The sequence below is a fragment of the Salvelinus sp. IW2-2015 genome, linkage group LG6.1, assembly GCF_002910315.2.
Source record: "Salvelinus sp. IW2-2015 linkage group LG6.1, ASM291031v2, whole genome shotgun sequence".
NCBI lineage: Eukaryota > Metazoa > Chordata > Actinopteri > Salmoniformes > Salmonidae > Salvelinus > Salvelinus sp. IW2-2015.
Genome location: NC_036845.1, coordinates 6,044,753 through 6,051,041, shown reverse-complemented (window position 1 = coordinate 6,051,041; position 6,289 = coordinate 6,044,753).

Here is a 6,289-nt window from a genome sequence, read left to right as displayed (position 1 = left end):
AGGGCGAGGGAGAGCCTTGTACATGTCTCTGTGTGTTGATGCAAACCGCAAGCAAACCTGCATGCAAACCGACAGACATTCATAGAATCTCAAAGATTCATCACAAGCCAATGTATTTGAATAAGAAATAGTAACTATATGTATGTACCATATGTACGTACATTCAGAGGTACAAGGTAAAAACAATATACTCATTGTCTAATATGGGAGGAGAGGGTTGGTTTACCATGGATAATAGCAGCTCATTGTCGTCAGTCTGCTAGCGTAAGATGATAGGTTCTGGCAAATCTACTGTCATGTAGTTTCTTCTACTCTGAGAATTCCCCATTCTGAACCTGCCTGTCTGGTTATGACACAAAAACACCATGAGGAGAGAAACAGTGAGAGGGAGAGAGAGAAGGGATGGAAAAAGAGAGCAAGAGAGGGAGAAAGAGAGTTGGTAGAGTACAGAGAGGGTAACAGGTGTCCCTAGGGATTGTGTCTTGTAGAAAGAAGCCTTGAGGTTACAGGCAGCATCAAAATGAAACCATGATCTCTGTCAAGAATATCTTTATCAAGAATGGGTGTCCTAATCAATTCAGATGATACCCTCACTAAGTATATAACAGCTAAATATTAGTCAGAAAGAGTTCCACAGAAACTCAGCTTAGACCATTCTCACACTTTGAACCCATCTCAACAGACCATAAACTCAATTCCGGTTAACTGACATTGGACAAATTCTACACTGAAATAGGATGTGGATGGAATTCTTCTCTTAGAATGCCTAGTCACTAACACTCTGAGGAAATAATTGCCCTTGAGCAGGAAGAGACAGCTTTAACTGAATGTGTTAATACTTTACTATTCTATGACAGCAATCCTGATTCTGGATTGCTAATCAACTTGTTAGTGAGAAAAAGATGACAATGTGTTATAAATAGGGATAGTTTGGGTGTTTTTTATGTGGATCACAACAATTAGAACAACAAGGCAAAATATGCAAGCGCTGTAGACCTGCTATCATGGTGTGAACAAAAAATACGCTTCCACAGTCAAACATAAAAATACAACAAACAACACTATTTCATTTGATGGGACCAATTTTGAGACACAGTCTGTGTCTGTCTAGCTATGGTAAACAGTGGTGTGAAGTGAAGTTGTCGTTGTCGTTGTTGTTTTACAGTGGTTGTCTCCAATCCTGTGATGTATTACCCTCTCAGGTAGACTTCTACCGGTTTCTTCTCGTAGTTGGGTTAGGTGAAAGGCCTGGGGGGTAGAAATGGATCAGCTGCATAGACAGCACCCACATACAGAGCTGGTTGTGCTTTAGGTGTGTGTGTGTGTGTGTGTGGTGTGTGTGTGTGTGTGGTGTGTGTGTGTGTTGTGTGTGGTGTGTGTGTGTGGGGGTGTGTGTGTGTGTGTGTGTGTGTGTGTGTGTGTGTGTTTCATAGGAACTGAACTAGTTCTGTCGAAACCATCATCGCTTTTGTGCAGAAGAATACACAGATGTCCTGAAGACAAAATCCACTAAGTTCCATCCGACAAGAGGCATTATGTGTAACAGATCATTTATGTATTTATTTTTCCTTATTTTACAGTCAAGTCAACATTAACCCCTCATAGAAGATCCAGACAACAGCTCCATGAGTAACACAGAGAGGAGTTGTTTAGTCCAGCTTCACACACAGCCCTTTGTGGTCCAATGGCATAAAGGAAACAGAACCACAATGGTGGCATGATACGGTAATCACCTAAACTACGGGATTCTGGACAGAATACCCCAGAAGTCCTTATAGCCTCTGTATCAAAGCCAAAACGAAAACACAAAACAATTCCCAAATGGTGGAGAAATAAATCAACCTAAAACATAAAAATGATATATCATCCAATCGTACAAACATGAGAAATATTAGAAAACTATACACAATTTTTGATGTGCTTGACAAAATGTAGCATTAAACTGTTTACAGTTATAAATAGGGAGAGTTTAGGTGTTTGTGTGTGCAACACAACAGTTAGAACTACAGAGCAACATATGCAAGCTCTGTAGACCTGCTATCATGATGTGAAAAATATACAATAAACAACAGTTTCCTTTGATGGGAGTAATTTTGAGACGCAGCATCTGTGTCTGTCTAGCTGTGGTAAACGGTGGTGTGATGTGAAGTTGTTGTTGTTGTTTTACAGTAGATGACTCCAATCCTGTGACGTACTGTATGACGCACTCAGGTAGACTCCTACTAGTTTCTTCTTGTAATCACACTGAGGTTTCGTTAGGTCAGCGTTTCCCAAACTCGGTCCTCGGGACCCCGAGGGGTGCTACTTTTGTTTTTTGCCCTAACACTAAACAGCTGATTCAAAGGATCAAAGCTTGATGATTAGTTGATTATTTGAATCAGCTGGGGGTGGAACTGGATCAGCTGCGTATACAGTGCCCACATACAGAAAAGTTATACGTGCCTTCAGAAAGTATTCAAACCCCTTGACTTATTCCACATTTTGTTGTGTTACAGCCTGAATTAATAATGGATAAAAGTATCTAATTTACATAAGCATTCACACCCCGGAGTCAATACATGTTAGAATCACCTTTGGCAGCGATTACAGCTGTGTGAGTGTTTTTGGGTAAGTCTCTGACAGCTTTAAACACCTGGATTGTACAATATTTGCACATTACTTTTTTTAATTATTCAAGCGCTGTCAAGTTGGTTGTCAATCATTGCTAGTCAGCCATTATCAAGTGTTACCATAGATTCCCAAGCCGATATAAGTCAAAACTGTAACTGGGCCACTCAGGAACAATGTCATCTTGGTAAGCAACTCCAGTGTATATTTGGCCTTGTGTTTTAGGTTATTGTTCTGCTGAAAGGTGAATTTGTCTCCCAGTGCCTGTTGGAAAGCAGAGTGAACCCGTTTTTTTATCTAGTAATCTGCCTGTGCTTAGCTCTATTCTGTTTATTTTTACCAAAAAAGAACTCCCTAGTCATTACCAATGACAAGCATACCCATAACATGATGCAACCACAACCACCTTAAAAATATGAAGAGTGGTACTTAGTGATGTGCTGTGTTGGATTTGCCCCAAACATAACGCTTTGTATGACGGACAAAGTGAAATTCTTTGCAAACATTTTTGTAGTTTTACTTTAGTGCCTTATCGCAAACAGAATGCATGTTTTGGAATATTTTTATCCTGTACAAGCTTCCTTATTTTCACTCTGTCATTTAGGTTAGTATTATTGAGTAGCTACAATGTTGTTGATCCATCCTCAGTTTTCTCCTATAACAGCCATTAAACTTTGTAGCTATTTTAAAGTCACCATTGTCCTGAGCGGTTCCTTCATCTCTGGCAACTGAGTTAGGAAAGACGCCTGTATCTTTGTGGTGACTGGATGTATTGATACACCATCCAAGCTGTAAGTCGCTCTGGATAAGAGCGTCTGCTCTTGGCCGGTAGGGATATCCTTGTCTAAGTATGTAAAAATGTAATAAAATGTATGCACTCTACTGTAAGTCGCTCTGGATAAGAGCGTCTGCTAAATGACTAAAATGTAAAATGTAATTAATAACTTAATTTTACCCATCTACCAATAGGTGCTGTTCTTTGCAAGGCATTGGAAAACCTAATTGGTCTTTGAGGTTGAATCTGTGTTTGAAATTCACTGCTCGAATGAGGAACCTTACAGATAATTGTATGTGTGGGGTACAAAGATAAGGTAGTGATTAACAAATATTGTTAAACACTATTAATTCACACAGAGTGAGCCCATGCTTATGTGACTTAAGCAAAATTGTATTCCAGAACTTATTTAGGCTTGCCAGAACAAAAGGATTTCAATAGTTGACTCAAGACATTGCAGATTGTCATTTTTTATTCATTTGTAAACATTTCTAAAGACATAATTCCACTTTGACATTATGGGGTATTGTGTATAGGCCAGTGACACAATCTCTCAATTTAATCAATTTTTAATTCAGTGTGTAACACTTCAAGGGGTGTAAATACTTTCTGAAGGCACTGTACTTCCAGCAGTCACACATAGGACTAATGCCTCCATGTAGTGTATGCACTGTTACCGCAAAGAGGCTCTGATAACAGGGCCAGGACCAGACTTCTAAAATCAGCTGCAGTCAGAGTCCCTACTAGTCCTCCTTAGGAACTGTAACAGGCTAGACAAGGTCTATTGTAAGGTCGTGTGTGTTTCATTCATAAGAATTGAACAGACAAGTTCCTATGAAAACAAATTGAAGACAAAATCCCCAATATTCCAGTCGACAAGAGGCCTTGTGTAACAGATCATTGTATTTCTTTATTCTTCATTATTTTACAGTCAACTCCACATGAACCCCTCAAAGTAGAGCCAGACAACAGCTCCATGAGTAACACAGAGAGGAGCTGTTTAGTCCAGCTTCACACACAGCCCTCTGTGGTCCATTGGATTAAAGGAAACAGAACCACAATGGCGGCATGATACGGTAATCACCTAAACTACGGGATTCTGGACAGAATACCACAGCAGTCCTTATAGCCTCTGTATCAAAGCCAAAACAATTCCCAAATGGGGGAGAAATAAATCAACCTAAAACATAAAAATAATATATCATCCAATCGTACAAACATAAGAAATATTAGAAAACTATACACAATTTTTTATGTGCATGACAAAATGTAGCACTACAAACTGTTTCCATCTCACGTAAATATATATCATTTCCAAGTCCTAGGATCAATTAATATGGTACTCAAAATGTATACAGCATCAATTTAAAAAAAATGTAACATGCCAAAAGTAACGAGCCAGGTTTCAGGAGTGATGAGTTTAAAACTAAAAGAAAAGTAGAATGCTGAAATACTTGGTCACACACTAATAAAGGCTCAGCAGTTCAGTTTAGCCAGGTTGGGTTTCCTTCACCAATCAAGAGTTCATATCATTTTTTATTTAAAAAAATGTAAGGAGTCCTTAACAAAACATGTTCCAGAAGCAGTTTTAAACAAAACATGTTCCAGAAGCAGTTGTAAAGGTGAGGGGAACCAGAGGAGACAAACACATACCCAACAAAATATCAGAATAAAGCAGCAACAGGTAAGTGTGCAAAGACTCAACAATAAGTACAACATTGCATATCTCAGTCAGAAAACACATTATACTGCAATTAATAAATCACCCCTTCCAATTAGTAGGTATTTTTTTCCCCCATATAATTTCTTACATGTATATATAATATACAAAGCACTCAAGTTCAACTGAGCATTTTATATCAACGTCCAATAGCGTTAAGTCCAATGTAAGGTTAACCACCACCGATAAAACAAAAAAAAGACTTCAGCAAAACAAATAAGTCATGACATCATAATAACTCATGGTGAGATGACGGGAAAAAACWACAACTACAAAAGAACTCTGAGAGCCTGTGTTTTTATTCACCTGGAGATTGTTACAGACAGACACTGCATCACACAACAGATACTAGTCACTGAACCTAACCCGTCTGGCCCTGTACTGTGGCTGGCTGGCGGCACTTCAATAAAGGAGAACTCACACAAGCAGAACACTCCTCAACGTTGCCCTAACGTTGTGTCAAACCTACCGTAACGTTGTTACAGATAAGCATAAGCCTGGCTGAACGCTATGCTGACTAACGCAGCAAGTGACATGCAGTGTTGCCCTACACAATGCATCTACATTACTGCAGTCAGTTCGATGCAACTGGTGTTCTGATGTTATTCTAAAGTTAATATTGCAGCCAAGGTCAAGGAACTGAAAGACATTTCAACGGAATAAATAAGATTAGGAATCTCCAGGTCAACCATTGTCAATTTTATCATTGAAGAGAGACCCCAGCGAAAGATGTCCACCTGCTTTCCAACTTAAATAATAATGTCACTGGAATACACACATCATCATCATCATCTTGACACAATGTACATCCTCCAACGAAAACAGTAGGCTGTCTGTAGCCAACTGTTCTCTCAGCTCTGGTCAAAGGGTACAAGAAGTTAGGAAATGAGCTGATACAGTCACTAAACCTCTTCAGGACACTAGTTGGGATAGGAGTTTTACTTGGACTATCTGGTGAAATCCAGAGAATCCTCAGTCAAATGCTTCATATCTTTTGTTTTCTTTTTGAAGACTGAAGAGGTAGTTTCACATTTAAAAAGGAGATATGGAGGGTGATTGAGACACCAGTGTCGTAATAATAATATCACAGGAAATTATAAAATAAAATAAAACATTTTAGGGAGTAAGACAAAATATTAGCCAACTCTTTCTTTCCTATGCCTACCATGTTAGGCTTGCCACTGCAC